Here is a 16,149-nt window from a genome sequence, read left to right on the forward strand (position 1 = left end):
AACATCTGAAAGATATTAAATATTTTAGGCAAACCAAAATGTATAGATAATAATGTAATGAATAATACATTTTGGTTAAAGATAATCTGTAATTTGTATTTTATTTCATTTATGTAAGATTAACAGCAATGCCTGCTTAAATAACTTGGTCTTTTTTTCTCTTTCTCTTTTTTAAAAAAAATTTAAATAACTCATGGCCAAACTGTATCCAGTATTACGTAGATGACAGATAAGATATCATTTCATCTGTAAATTTTACATTACGTACCTTGAAAATTGGCTTAGTCGTTCAGTCGTATCTGACTCTGCTACCCCATGGACTGTAGCCCACCAGGCTACTCTGTCCAGGGATTTTCCAGGCAAGAATACTAGAGTGGGTTGCCATTACCTTCTCCAGGGCATCTTCCTGAACCAGGGATCAAACCTGAGTCTCCTGCATTGCAGACAGATTCTTTACCATCTGAGCCACCAGAGAAACCTGTACTTTGAAAGAAAGTGAAAAGTGAAAGTGAAAGTCACTCAGTCATGTCCGACTCTTTGCGACCCCATGCACTATACAGTCTATGGAATTCTCCAGGCCAGGATACTGGACTGGGTAGCCTTTCCCTTCTCTAGGGGATCCCCAGGGATAGAACCCAGGTTTCCCGCATTGCGGGCAGATTCTTTACCAGCTGAGCCACAAGGAAAGCCCAAGAATACTGGAGTGGGTAGTCTATCCCTTCTCCAAGGGATCTTCCTGACCTAGGAATTGAACTGGGATCTCCTGCATTGCAGGCAGATTCTTTACCAACTGAGCTATCGGTTCAGTTCAGTCACTCAGTTGTGTCTGACTCTTTGCAACCCCATGAACCACAGCACACCAGGCCTCCCTGTGCATCACCAACTCCCAGAGTCCATCCAAACCCATGTCCACTGAGTCAGCGATGCCATCCAACCATCTCATCTCCTGTCGTCCTCTTCTCCTCCTGCCCTCAATCTTTCCCAGTAACAGGGTCTTTTCAAATGAGTCAGCTCTTCACATCAGATGGCCAACGTATTGGAGTTTCAGCCTCAACATCAGTCCTTCCAATGAACTTCCAGGAGTGATCTCCTTTAGGATGGACTGGTTGGATCTCCTTGCAGTCCAGTCTTCTCCAACACCACAGTTCAAATGCATCAATTCTTCAGCAATCAGGGAACCTCAAAAAGATAGTCTTAAACAAGCAAAAAACACTGAACAATGTTTCAGTAGTAGTATGACAACCTGCATTCTACCTTTTGTCACTGTAAGTCTGACAACTCTGTATACCTCATGGAATTGGAATCACACAGTATTTGTCCTTTTGTGACCAGCTTATCTCACTGATCATAATGTCTTCAAGGTTCAACCATGTTGCAGCGTGTGCCAGAATGTTCTTTTTAAGACTGAATAATATTACATTGTGTGTGTTTTGTCTATCTGATTATCTCATAATTCTTTTTTAACTGTTTTACTTCCCTCTTTATTAGGAAATTCACTGAATTCTTTAGGGGCAAAAGGCTACATAGAATATGTGGTAGTGATATTTTTCAAAACCCAAACAGACGAGGAATCTAAGAATCACCTGACAGAATATAAATGCTTTGTAAGATCATTTTAGGAACTCCAACAATCCAAAGTCAACCACTTCAAAAATTAAAACAGACTGTTTGGCAATCCCTGGCAGTCCAGTGGTTAGGACCCAGTGCTTTCACTGCCATGGGTCTGGATTCAATCCTTGGTTGGGAAACTAAGATCCCACAAGCCATGCATTGTGGCCAAAGAAACAAACAAAACAAAACCAAAAACACGCTACCTTCCACAGGACCAGTTTGGTGGATACAGTTATCTGCCCCACAGTCCAACATCATTGCAGAGTGCTCTGAACCAGTGAGCCTGGCTCTGTGTGCCCAGCTTGGCTGGCTGGGAATGAGGACTGTGCTCTGGCATGTTGATTCAGTGCCCTTGGCAGGGGCACTGCCAGTGTTTGTTCCCACACAGAATTTCCCAATACATCTGAAGTCAGCTTGTAGAGCAACAAGATGCTGTGAGCCTGCGTGGTCGTTAAGTCACTTCTAACGCAGTCTCTTGAAAGATGATGTAAATATCAGAGAGTCAAATGGGAATAGATATTTTGCATTATTGATGTCAGACAGGGAATGAAAATCTGAAGGTTCTGAACTCATTGTAGTTAATTCTATATTGACAGGGTTGGAATATTGAAATTACAATTCTAGGACTTCCCAACTTCATTCCAACCTACTCTTTAAAAATATTATACTAAGGTCAACATCAGGATCATACATTTATGAAATTTAAAATATATTTTCCTTTTTTTTTGGTTGTGCCAGACAGTATGTGGGATATTAGTTCCCAGACCAGAGCTTAAACCTGAGCCCCTTGTATTGAAAACAGAGTCTTAACTACTGAACCTCCAGGGAAGTCCTTGAAATATTTTAATTACATTGACTAAACCAACAAATTGTATGGTTACAAAATTTTCACCATTGACTTGAAATATATTGTTGTTGTTCAGTCACAAAGTCATGTCTGATTCTTTGTGACCTCATGGACTGCAGCTAGGCTGCAGGCTCCTCTGTCCTCCACTATCTCCTGGAGCTTACTCAGATTCATGTCCATTGAGTGGGTGATGCTATCCAACCATCTGATCCTCTGTTGTCTCCTTCTCCTTTTGCCTTCAATCTTTTCCAGCATCAAACTCTTTTCCAATCAGTTGGCTCTTTGCATCAGGTGGCCAAAGTATTGGAGCTTCAGCTTTGGCATCTTCCAATTTTCTCTCTTCCAATGAATATTCAGGGTTGATTTCCTTTAGGATTGACTGGTTTTATCTCCTTGAAGTCCAAGGGACTCTCAAGAGTCTTCTCTAGCACTGAAATTCAAAAGCATCAATTTTTTGGTGCTCAGTTTCTTTATGGTCCAACTCTCACATCCATACGTGACTACTGGAAAAACCATTGTTTTGACTATGTGGACCTTTGTTGGCAAAGTGATATCTCTGCTTTTTAATATGCTGTATAGATCATGGCATCTGGTCCCATCACTTCATGGGAAATAGATGGGGAAACAGTGGAATAAGTGTCAGACTTTATTTTTGGGGGCTCCAAAATCACTGCAGATGGTGACTGCAGCCATGAAATTAAAAGACGCTTACTCCTTGGAAGGAAAGTTATGACCAACCTAGACAGCATATTGAAAAGCAGAGACATTACTTTGCCAACAAAGGTCCATCTAGTCAAGGCTATGTTTTTCCAGTAGTCATGTATGGATGTGAGAGTTGGACTGTGAAGAAAGCTGAGTGCCGAAGAATTGATGCTTTTGAACTGTGGTGTTGCAGAAGACTCTTGAGAGTTTCTTGGACTGTAAGGAGATCCAACCAGTCCATTCTGAAGGAGATCAGTCCTGGGATTTCTTTGGAAGGACTGATGCTAAAGCTGAAACTCGAGTACTTTGGCCACCTCATGCGAAGAGTTGACTCATTGGAAAAGACACTGATGCTGGGAGGGATTGGGGGCAGGAGGAGAAGGGGATGACAGAGGATGAGATGGCTAGATGGCATCACTGGCTCAATGGACACGAGTCTGAGTGAACTCTGGGAGTTGGTGATGGACAGGGAGGCCTGGCGTGCTGCGATTCATGGGGTCGCAAAGAGTCGGACATGACTGAGCGACTGAACTGAACTGACTGATAGGTTTGTCATAGCTTTCCTTCCAAGGAGCAAGAGTCTTTTAATTTCATGAAATATAATTCATAGTTAACTTTTTTTTGAAGTATACTTGATTTACAGTGCTGTATTAGTTTCAGATGTACAGCAAAGTGATTCAGTCATATATATATATATACACATATATATATTCTTTTTCATATTCTTTTACCTTATATATATATATATATATATACCATAAAATATTGGTTTGAGTTCCTTGTGCTATACAGTAGGTCCTTGTTGGTTGTCTGTCTTGTATATAGTAGTGTATATCTTTAATCCCAAACTCCCAATTTATCCCTACCCCCCACTACTTTCCCCTTTGGTAACCATAAATTTGTTTACTATGTCTGTGGGTATATTTCTGTTTTATATATGTTAATTTGTATCACTTTTTGTTTTAATAACCTTTCTGTATTTTTTTCTCTTGTACATATGTATCTATACAGACCCTTCCTGTCACAAAATGCCTTATATATGAGAGAGGAAATAACAATATTCACTTGATCTTCTATTATTATTGGGGGAAGTAATATTTACCAATTTGAAGTCTAAGTAAACCAAGCATGTTATAAAATACAGTTCTCTAGTTGTACTAATAATGATAGGTAAAAACAGTATCCAAAATATGCCTAAATGGAGAATCATAGAATATTAATGTTGAATGAAATGTGAAGATTCTGTAACTCAGGGAGCTATAATCCCTTTGGATACATGAATTGAGAATCAAGTGAAAGCTATGGATCTTCTCTCTCAAAAAATGCATATAATTTTTCTTATAATTTCATGTGTTTATGGACCATCTGATACCTCAAGCATCTGGTATAATTCATCTCCTTTCTTTTATGCTTAATGGAATTGAGTGTCATGGTGACTAAGTGTCCTGCCCACAGCTACAGACTGAAGTAAGGTAGAGAGTTCACCGGAGAAGGCAATGGCACCCCACTCCAGTACTCTTGCCTGGAAAATCCCATGGACGGAGGAGCCTGGTAGGCTGCAGTCCATGGGGTCACTACTAGTCGGACATGACTGAGCAACTTCACCTTCACTTTTCACTTTCATGCATTGGAGAAGGACATAGGAACCCACTCCAGTGTTCTTGCCTGGAGAATCCCAGGGACGGGGAAGCCTGGTGGGCTGCCGTCTATGGGGTCGCACAGAGTCAGACACGACTGAAGCGACTTAGCAGCAGCAGCAACAGCAGAGAGTTCACTCCAAATGATTTTTACTATCTTGGTTATGAAATTCCTAAGCAAATGATTGATGTGAGCAGCCTCATTGGGCCCAAGGTATCACCCACCCAGCTTCTGACAGTGCCTCAAATTTTTGCATGTGGGGGGTTTCAGGTAATACCCAGCCCTTGGTATCTGAGGGGGCATTGGTTCCAGGACCCCCATGCATAAGAAACCCATGGATGCTCAAGTCCCTTATATTAAATGAAGCGTTTGCACATTACAGACACACATTCTCCTTTATACTTTAATTCTTCTCTGCTGCTGCTGCTAAGTCTCTTCAGTCGTGTCCGACTGTGTGTGACCCCATAGACGCCAGCCCACCAGGCTCCCCCGTCCCTGGGACTCTCCAGGCAAGAACACTGGAGTGGGTTGCCATTTCCTTCTCCAATGCGTGAAAGTGAAAAGTGAAAGTGAAGTCACTCAGTCGTGTCCGACTCTTCACGACCCCATGGACTGCAGCCTACCAGGCTCCTCTGTCCATGGGATTTCCCAGGCAAGAGTACTGGAATGGGGTGCCATCGCTTTCTCCGTTAATTCTTCTCTAGATTACTTATATTAACTAACACAATGTAAATAAATACATGTACATGACAAATTGAAGTTTTGCTTTTGGGAATTTCTGGAATTTTTTCCCCCCAAAATATTGTTGATACACAGTTGGTTGAATCCTCAGATGTGGAATCTCAGGATATGGAAAGCCTGGCTGCACTTGTATTAACATAGACAAGACATTAAGCACTGCCCTGCATCTAAATGCCAGGTTAAGGCACCCAGAGGATGACAGGGGTCACTCACCCAGACTCTCTCTCAGGCTGAATTCTCCTTTGGGACTCTTGGACTCCTAATCTGTTGCTGCCTTTGAGGCTTTTATGCACTTGCCTTTTCTAATGACCAGCTCTGCAGAACATGGAAGAAGAGAGGCTAGAGAAATCTGATGTCAAAAAGGGGGGGTGGTGCAGAAAACTCTCTTTACCCAGATTAAAGTTAAGCGAAGGTGGCATTTTTAGAAATTGAACTGATTCAAATTTTTTTGTAGCCAGAAGTGAGAGTTCTGGAAATTTTTTTTTTTGTGGGGGGAGGGTGGGGAATGTTTTGTATTGAATTACTAGGCAATGTATTCTCAATATTTTTGAAATGTATTTTAAAATACCAGCTTTATGGGTCTCATGCAATTAACTGGGGGAAATTGCACATGCTAAATAAAGGTTGCACAAAGGGCAAGAAGGAAGCTTAGATCCATATTCCCGGAAAGAGGGGGTATTTCCTTATGAACATACTTGCTCTCAAATAAATCATAAACTGAAATATAGAAACATAATCTTAACTGTAACTTAAATATAGCAAGCACTTTTGTGATTGCCTGAGCAAAACATATGTACTTTTTTGCATGATTTTCTTTTGAAATATAACTTATTCTAATGACAAAGATAATACCTATAATAGAAAATTTGTAAAAAAAAATTTGTAATTCCAGGTAAAAAAAATTTTTTTTTCCAATTCAGTTAACAGCTACTGACAATTTGATGTATTTTCTCTGATATTTTCAGGCTTTTTTTCTGTAAAGGTCCATTTATACTACCTACCCCCTACCCCAAACATACACACATATACATGTAGGTACTATAATTGAGCAGAGCCATATGGGGGCTTCCTGCCACACCTCCCCCTCATCTCTGGCCCCCAACCCTGTCTTCTTCTGCTTGCCTCATGTTTGTAGAAAAAACTTAGCCTCCTAAGCCTTCCCCAAGTTCTAAAAAATATATTAAATCACAGAAATGAGAAAATGAAGAAAGGAAAACAGACAAGCAAGACAAAATAATAGTTTAGGTCCATTAAACAAAGTCAAGGACCTTTATTTCCTTCTCAAGGACTATAGATAATATTTTGAGACAAATCCTTTGGACTGTTTTACAGATACTGAAACCTCCACCAAGTGGAAGAAGTTAACTGCTTATTGACCACAATTGCGTAGACCCCAGACCATGTGAAACCTGCAAATTGATGATGTTGACTCCAGTTACCTCACCACCAACCTATCAGAAGAATGTCCATGAGCTGATCACATACCCCACAGCTCTCTTCCTCACCCTATCTTTAAACACCTTTCCCTGAAACCCATCAGCACGTTCAGGCCTTGTGCGCACTAGCTGCCTGGACCCCTTGCTTGGTTTCCCACAGTAAATGGTGCACTTTCCTTCACCACAACCCAGTGTCAGTAGGTTGACTTTACTTGGGAATGGACCATAATTTGTTTTGGTTATAGTGTGTGTGTAGGTATTGGGTTAGGGCTTCCCTGGTGGCTCAATGGTAAGGAATCCTCATGCCAGTGCAGGAGACGTAGGTTCAATCCCTGGGTGAGGAAGATCCCCTGGGGAAGGAAATGGTAACCCACTCTAGTATTCTTGCTTGGGAAATTCCATGGACAGGGGAGCCTGGCAAGCTACAGTCCATGGGGTCGCAGAAGAGCTGGACATGACCTAGCAACTAAACAACAGAGACAAATGTATTGATTTGGGCAAAAAGTTCCTAACAGCTTACGGAAAAACCTGAACAAAAGTTTGGGCCAACCTAGTATTTACACTAACATGAGGTAATGCTTATATGAAGAATTGTATATTTTCAACAAATGTTATGAAGAACTGTATATTTTCAACAAATGTTATGACATAGCTATTTTTTAAGTTCTTAAATTTTCTTGGAGAGCAATTTCTAATGGCTACATAGATTCTATTATTTATGCATGCCAACATTTACTTAACTGTTGGAAATCAGGATGTTTTCAGTTTTCCCCACTGGATATCTTTGGATATGGATATTTGAGGGCCATATCTACCTTTAGAACAATTCCCCGGGGTAGAATATTTCTTAAGGATTTTTCTGCATATTATTAAATGCCCTGAATGAAATTGTACCAATATTGTATTAGCTGTAATAACCTGAGAGTATCCCATTTTTTTCTATTAATATTGCATGTTAAAACATTTTTTTTTCTATTTTTGCTTTTACTTTTTATTATACCTGCACAAAATGATGGATGCTAACTAAACTTATTGTGGTAATCATTCATAATATATGTAAGTCAAACTGTTGTGCTGTACACGTTAAATTTATATAGTGATACGTATAAATTATATCACAACAAAACTGAAAAAATTATATACACACTGTATGCCAATTTTATAGGCTAAATGTGGTATCCTATTTTAATTTGCATTACTTTGATTACTCTGGAGTTTAAACTATTTTTAAAATATATTCATTACCTATTTGTATTTCTTCTAGTGTAAACTATTTTCCTTGCCTTTAAAAAAATTAGTTTATTCATTGTTTGCAAACTGATCTGTAAGAATTCCTTATATTTTTTAAATAAAAACCCCATGTTTTATGTGTTGAAAATATTTCCTATTTGTCATTTTCTTTGGCTTAGGTTGGCACTTTTTTCCTCCAGTGTATCATGAAATGTCACCTGTGCTCCAAAATTGATTTGAGCTGAACTATTTTACAGTGGGGACAGGTCTTGTCACATTTATCTGTTGAGATGAGTGGTGGCAGGGCCACAGAGAGGATTTGAGGTGTTAAAGCTGGAGTTTGGGGATTGAACTCTGTAGCACACCTGACTTTTCCAGATATTCCAACGCTAATTGTCGAGATTATACATTTTCTCAGTAAACACCCCTATTTTAGTTTTGAAAACAGTCACAAGACAGAATCTGGTTATATTGGTCTGTGTCTTTTTAGATGCTTTTAAAACTGACTTTGAGCAGTTAGATGGCTGGCTGCGGTCAGGAAGTATCCTGGTACCCACTTGAATTACGACTGCTTTTCTGTCTGCTTTCGGCTGGGCAGCCTTGGCCTCAAGCCTCTCTCCTTCTTGCTCTTATTGCACTTCCTTGAAAGACTGCAAGAATGGAACACACTTTATCATCTTCCCTTTTGTTTCCAGGACTACCCACTTCTCAGCCCATCTGCTTTGACAACCATTTCCTTGAGCATGGTCTGTAACTTGCAGACTCACTTCCAGAAAACAGTTTCTCTGCCAAGAGTGCTTTGGTTTCAAGGAAGAGAAACCAATTCAAGGGTGTTGTAGCAAAAGCTCAGACTCAAGAATGCCAGGCAAGAAATCAAAATGCTGAAAAACCAAGAATTATGCTCTCTCACTAATATCTGTGGTCTTTTCACTTTTGCCTTTTTCTTTCTTGGTGAACTGGATTTCCTCTGTTCCCAAGTCTCTCTGATAGTCTAAGATAACAGCTCAAGGTTTCCAGTGTAACACGTGGACCCACAGAAAGACTGACTTTCATACTTTTGGTCCTGAATGATAGCAGAATATCTCACCCTAGAATATGCCACTTTGGCATAGTTATTATTTTGAGCTGAAGGCAGTTGAAAAGCAGATATGAGAAAAATCTGTCTTCCCTTGATTTGCCAACATCCAGTGAAGTTCTCAAAAAAAAAAAAGTCTTTTCTCTGCTTCTTTTCTATTTAATATTTTTTGAACATGACCAAAATGAACCCTTGTTAATTCATCAAAAATGCTGACAATACTAAGGAAAAGGAAGACACGTATTTTCAAAAGTGTCCCTTCCCTGCCAGGAAGGACAAAGGTTAATCCTTGTAGGCAACTTGAGACCCTTATCAATGGAGAAGGCATGGACCTAAATGTTCATAACACACCCTCCCATCACCCACAAGACTGGTCTGCCCCGTACCTTTCTTATGTCTTCAACTGGAGATGCTGTATAAGCCAGTGTTCAAAGCCACCCTTTTGAATGACTCCTTTTCCCTTGGGTTTCTCCCATGTATGCGTGCATATGCTTAGTCACTCCGTCGTGTTCGACTCTGTGACCCCATGGACAGTAGCCTGAGGGCTCCTCTGTCCATGGGGGTTCTCCAGGCAAGAATACTAGAGTGGGTTGCCATGCCCTCCTCCAGGGGATCTTCCCAACCCAGGGGTCAAACCCAGGTCTCCCATATTGCAGGTGGATTCTTTGCCGTCTGAGCCACCAGGGAAGACCTCTCCCATGTATACATGAGGTGTATGTGTTAATAAACTTCTGTTTGCTTTTCTCTTATTAATCTGTCTTTATTACAGGGTTTTAGCTAAGAACACAGAAGTAGAGGGGAAATTGTTTTTCCTCCCCTACAAAGCTAAACGAGTAGGATAAAGCTCCAGTAATCTAATTGGTTTACTTTGGGGCACAATGTCATTTAATTTGTACACCATGTTAAACTTTTTTAAACAAAAACTTATTTTTAAAACACCAAAGTAAGAAAAATAAATTTAATATTCTGCACTAGAACATTACCCAAACTCCTAATATATAAACTTAATACTCTTCATTTTGAAAATGTAAAGTAAATGTTAACGTAACTCCCTTCAAGAACCGCAAGACCATCCCTTATGGCTGAGCTGGTAAAGAATCCACCTGCAGTGCAGGAGACTTGGATTGGGAAGATCCCTTGGAGAAGGGAAAGGCTACCCACTCCAGTATTCTGGCCTGGATAATTCCATGGACTGTATAGTCCATGGGGTCGCAAAGAGTCAGGCACAACTGAGCGACTTTCACCTCCTTTGTCTCTGAAGAGCCATTGTGGTGCAAGGACAAAGGAACGAAATTGAGGCATCTGCTAGACTTCCATCAAATCTGCTCTGAAAATTTTGAAATAGACAATATCTTTGTAACTAATGAGAGGTCCTTGGCTTTTGAAGACTGTCTTAATCAGCAGTAGACAATGCTTTATTTTTATACCTTGACAAAGACAACAGAGACAGAAGCCTCCTCAAATTATCTTGTATCCAGGCACACTGCACAGTCTTACATGAGTATGTGTTGAATTAATAATGAAGTTGTGACCAACCATGATGCTTGTATCATGACGTGCCATCATCTCTATTGTTTGTGCACCATTTTTCCTAGGTACATCACCATTGCACGTTATGAAGTGGAGCAGGTAGGGAGTCATGTTTTATTGTTCTACGGAAGAGTAAATAGAAACTTTTTCTAGAATGCAAGAGTAATAAAGTATCAGGAAGAATATAAATGGTGACTTTGGCTTCCTTGTCTTTTAATAAATACATGAGTTTATTATGTTGTTGTTTCTTAGTAGCTAAGTCATGTCTGACTCTTTGTGACTCTATGGACTGCAGCATCCTGGCTTCCCTGTCCTTCACTATCTCTCCACTATTACGTTTATTATAATGATCATCAAAATTACAGTTCTTTGAGGACTTCAGAATTGTGATGCTATGCTGTGCTTTATGTTACGTGTTATGGTAGACTTTATTTCTACTATGTCATGGTACACTTTGTTTCTATTTTAGAAATATAATGTTTCTCAAGGAAGAAGCAACATCCCAGATGTCATTTATTTAAAAGCCAGCGGTTAACTAAGTTTGTTTTTTAAATGGGAAATACTTTGCAAAACTGTGCAGAGAGAAGGACGATCTGAAGCCATTTGTCTCTGTCACTGAATCTCATGAACGAACATTTCAGACCAGTAACTAAGACTCCACTGCCAGGGCTACGCAGCTTGTGCACTGCACATACTACTCTTGGAGGCAGGGACCAGAAGCTGAAACCACATGATTCTCCTAGGTCTACTGGGGTGGTGCATTGTTCCACCTTTCACAAAGGCACACCATATGGTGGCTCCCTGTCCATGGCTTACCTTCCACCTGAGGCACAAAATTTGAGGGGAACAAACTCTCTGCTCCCCATCCTCCCCATCTGGTGCTCAAAGTGCCAAGTGAGCTATGGTTAGTTTCATTTGTCGTAACTACTTCACAGATGTTTTTCATTTATCCTTCACTGGAATGATTTTCCTTCATTTTCTCATAGAGAGGATGTTGGCACCAGGATTGGGGGTGGTGTGATGGGTTCGGGGAGAATGCTGTTTACAGACCCCTGGGGCAAGTTCTGGAATTCTAGGTAACATTGCTGCAAATCCTTTGACTTTCAGTGAAATTGCCTAGATCCTGCAGCCGGTCTTCAGCTGAAAGTACTTCCAACGGATGCTAAAAATACATTGCAGTTTATTTTCCTCAGTAGGGAGCATATGTGTTCCCACTTGACCTGGAAACACAAAGAGATCTGATGTTAAATTTAATGCTGCCTATTCCAAGATAAATTTGTTTTCTGGAGAGCAAGGGAAAGGAAAAACAACACCCATATTGATATAATTTTTCTTTTGCTCTCTGGGGGAGACAGTGCCTTGAACACTTTATGTTCCCTGTTGGTAGTTAAATGACCATTCTCAGACTTCCTAGCCATTGCTGATATAAACTGGCTTGCATACAAATCAGATGGTGAGTCCAAGGCAGATTTATTAAATATGGGGAAAGCGGGAGAGAGGGGGTGAGGAAACTGATTTTTCTTTTCCACCCAAACAAAAATGTCAGATTCTTTGTATCTAATCTTAGCTTGATAATTCAGGTTTCCATCGTTTTCTTTCTTTTAATGCTCTTCTTAAAATACAGAATCTGAAATGCCCTCTAATTGAAGTATAGATTTAATGGACATTTATATTAAATCCTTTCTCTCTAAAACAAAAAGCAAACAAATCAAACACAACTTAACTACAGATGGTGTAGAGATTCTGTTTCCTTCTGTAACACTGAATAACAGATGTTCAATCCAGTTCTTGTAGTTTGGGGATACTATTTGTTTAGAGCTTTGGGTTGCCCAATATGACTTTCTTCAATATTGTAAGAGCAAAGTTCAGTTTCTACTGAAGATGAAGTGTCAGGCCTGCTCTCCAGCTGGTTCCACTCTCTGCAGCTTTAAATAAACTGTCTGCTGACGGTGAACTAAGATGCATCCCCCTCTCCCCTTGCCCAACCCCCTAAGAAACAGAACAGCGAATAAACATGAGCCTTGGACTCTTGCCTTGTTTTGAGTCTCGATTTTGCCACTCATTAATTCTGCCACTTATTAATTCTGTCCATCTGTAAAATGAAGATGATGATGGGACCTGCTGTTCAAGGCTGTTGTGAAGGTTAAATGAAATACTGTGTGAAACGCATATAGCACAGTGCCTGTGTACGTAGAAAATCTTGAATTCATGTTAGCTTTTATTACCAGTGATCATTCTCAGGTATGCCAGTTAGTTATGCCTGGTATTAAAGAGTTAATTGACACCTCCTCGAAGATCCACTTTCTGAACTGACCCACATCAGTTCTTAAGGCTTGATTTCTACCCTCTTCTTTGGGATAAGCCTAAAACCTTTTACAGAGGCATCCCTTCCTTTGTCCTCTCTGTTTTTTTCCCTTGATTTCTTCCTCTAACAAAACTAAGACAAGAAGGGTATTGTTGTTGTTTAGCCACTAAGTCATGTCTGACTTTTGCAATCCCATGGACTGTAGCCCACAGGCTCCTCTGTCCATGGGATTTCCCAGGCAAGAATTCCAGAGTGGGTTGCCATTTCCTCCTCCAGGGGATCTTCCCAACCCAGGGATAGAACTGTATCTCCTGCACTGCAGGTGGATTCTTTATGGCTGAGCCACTGGGAAGTCCCAGGAAAGATATAGTCTGATGAAAATCATGGAAGTGGATTTTCCCTTATGACCTTTAACCAGATAGGAGACAGCATTTTTGTTATTGTTTATTTAAAGTGAAATATTCACTGGATCTAAACTGTAGGAAAGGAGAAATGTGGGAAGCCCTTTTCTTCTTGGCATGATAAAGACAGCACGTACTGGGGCTCTCCAGGCTTCAAGGAGACAACTAAGTTAAATCCCCTCATGGCCCATCCTTGAGTCTCATTTACACTAAAGTTTTAAGGAGTAGCCACATTTCCTTTTGAGACTAGATAGGTACGTTTGATAGTCCTAATTTAGTTAGAACCTCAAGCCCATGAATGTCTTTTCTGATGAGTTAATAAGCATTTACAGGCCTGCCTCAGAGCTGCAGTGGGTTCAGTTCCTGACCACAGCAGTAAAGCAAATGTCACACACATTTTGGTTTTGCTGTGGATATGAAAGTTATGTTTCCACTATACTGTAGTCTATTAAGTGTACAATAGCATTATGTCTATCGGAGAAGGAAATGGCAACCCACTCCAGTGTTCTTGCCTGGAGAATCCCAGGGACGGGGGAGCCTGGTGGGCTGCCGTCTATGGGGTCGCACAGAGTTGGACACGACTGAAGTGACTTAGCAGCAGCATTATGTCTACAAATAGTGTACAGATTTTTTCTTCTCCTGTACAAGGAAAATGTAATTTATGTCAGAAATAGTGGTTCAAGTGAATGGGTTGTGTAGGTGTTCATTGGTGAATTTAGACGAAACAGGAAGTGATGTAAATTATACTTATTACACTGCTGGGAAATATATTAAATCCAGACAGCATTCAGACAATGCACAAGGAACTCATTGTGTTGAAGGAAATCAGGCAGTTTTGGTGGGAAGACAATGTAGTATATGGTATGAAAACCATCAGTGGCCACTTGGGACTGAAATAACTTTTTAGGGAGTATGATTTTGTTCTAGCACTGAAATATTTTTCTTTTTTGATAAAGCACCAAGGTTTTGTAGTCTTTTTTTAAACTAATTTTTATTGGCATATGGGTGCTTTACAATGTTGTGTTAGTTTCTGCTGTACAGCAAAGTGAACCAGTTATATACATACATTATGTGTGTGTGCTAGGTCGTATCTGACTCTTTGCAACTGTATGGACTATAGACCTCCAGGCTTCTCTGTCCATAGAATTTTCCAGGCAAGAATACTGGAGAAAGTTGCCATTTCCTCCTCAGGGGATCTTCCTGACCCAGGGATCGGACTCACATCTCCTGCATTGCAGGTGGATTCTTTACTGTTGAGCCATCAGGGAAAGCCATATACATACATATATCCCCTCTTTTTTAGATTTTCTTCCCATTTAGGTTGCCATAGGACATGGAGTAAAGTTCCCTGTGCTATACAGTACGTTCTCATACCTTAATTAAAAAAATACTTTATTGTTAAAAAATGCTAACCATCATCCAAGCCTTCAGCAAGTCATAATCTTTTTGCTGATGGAGGGTCCTGCCCTGATGTTGATGGCTGCTGACTAATCAGGGTATGGTTGCTGAAGGTTGGGGTGGCTGTGACAATTTCTTAAAATAAGACAACAGTGAAGGTTGCCAAATCAGCTGACTCTTCCTTTCACTTAACACTTTGAGGCCATTGTAAAGCTATTGAATAATAATTTCAATATTATTGTGTTTCAGGGAGGCCTGAGGAGAAGGAGGGAGATGGGGAAAGAGCTGGTCATTGGAACACTCAAAATATGCACATTTATTACGTTTACCATCTTATATGAGTACTTGACCTGAAATACTTAAAGGAGTAACATCAAGCATATGCTGATCACCATAACAAATACAATAATAATGAAGTCTGTAATAGTGCAAGGATTACCAGAATGTGACTCGGAGACATGAAGTGAACAAATGCTGTAGGAAAAATGGTGCTCAAGGCAAGGATGCCACAAATCTTCAATTTGTAAAAAATGCAGTATCTGCAATGCACAATAAAGTGCAATAAAATGAAGTCAGCCTAAGTAAATACAGAAGTAAATAAATCAGAACTATTTTGAAAGTCTAAAATAGCTGAAGCAAGTAAAATCCTGCATTTCTGTTAAGCTGTGTTTTCTGAACTCTTGAAAGGTAAAGGAAGAGCAAGATAAAGATGAAGTAGGTTCAGTAACTATACTAGTTCCCTAGGATTGCCCTGGTTTTAGGCATAGAACATCTCCTGTCCTGGAACACCCCTCAGTCTTGTGTACCCTGGGACATTTGGTCACCCTAAAATAAAGACCTCAGTTGTGGTTGGTGAAGTTAAAATTCAGTGCAAAGTGTACTTAGATGATTTTTCCAAAGTATGCATCTTTAATATAAATAGAATAATATATTTTAAAAAACCCATAAAAACCCTAATGACTACTTGCCGAGGAAGCTCTCCATATATAGGCGAATCCTGGACAGTTGTCCATGCAATTATAGCGGTTCATTTGGTAGCACTTACTCTAATGGAAAACTTTTTTTCCTAAAAGGAAATAATTAGCCTTTAGGGCATTCTTTTGGAAATCCCAAACCTTAACACGACACCAAATTTCCTACAGGAGAAAGTTTCTAAAGGAAATTGCTTAACACCTTCAGCGATGGGAAGTCAAAGAAAGGAAAGGGGAGGTGACTGTCCAGAAAGAAGGGCTGCG

This window comes from Capricornis sumatraensis, chromosome 4 (genome assembly GCF_032405125.1).
Source record: "Capricornis sumatraensis isolate serow.1 chromosome 4, serow.2, whole genome shotgun sequence".
Classification (NCBI taxonomy): Eukaryota; Metazoa; Chordata; class Mammalia; order Artiodactyla; family Bovidae; genus Capricornis; species Capricornis sumatraensis.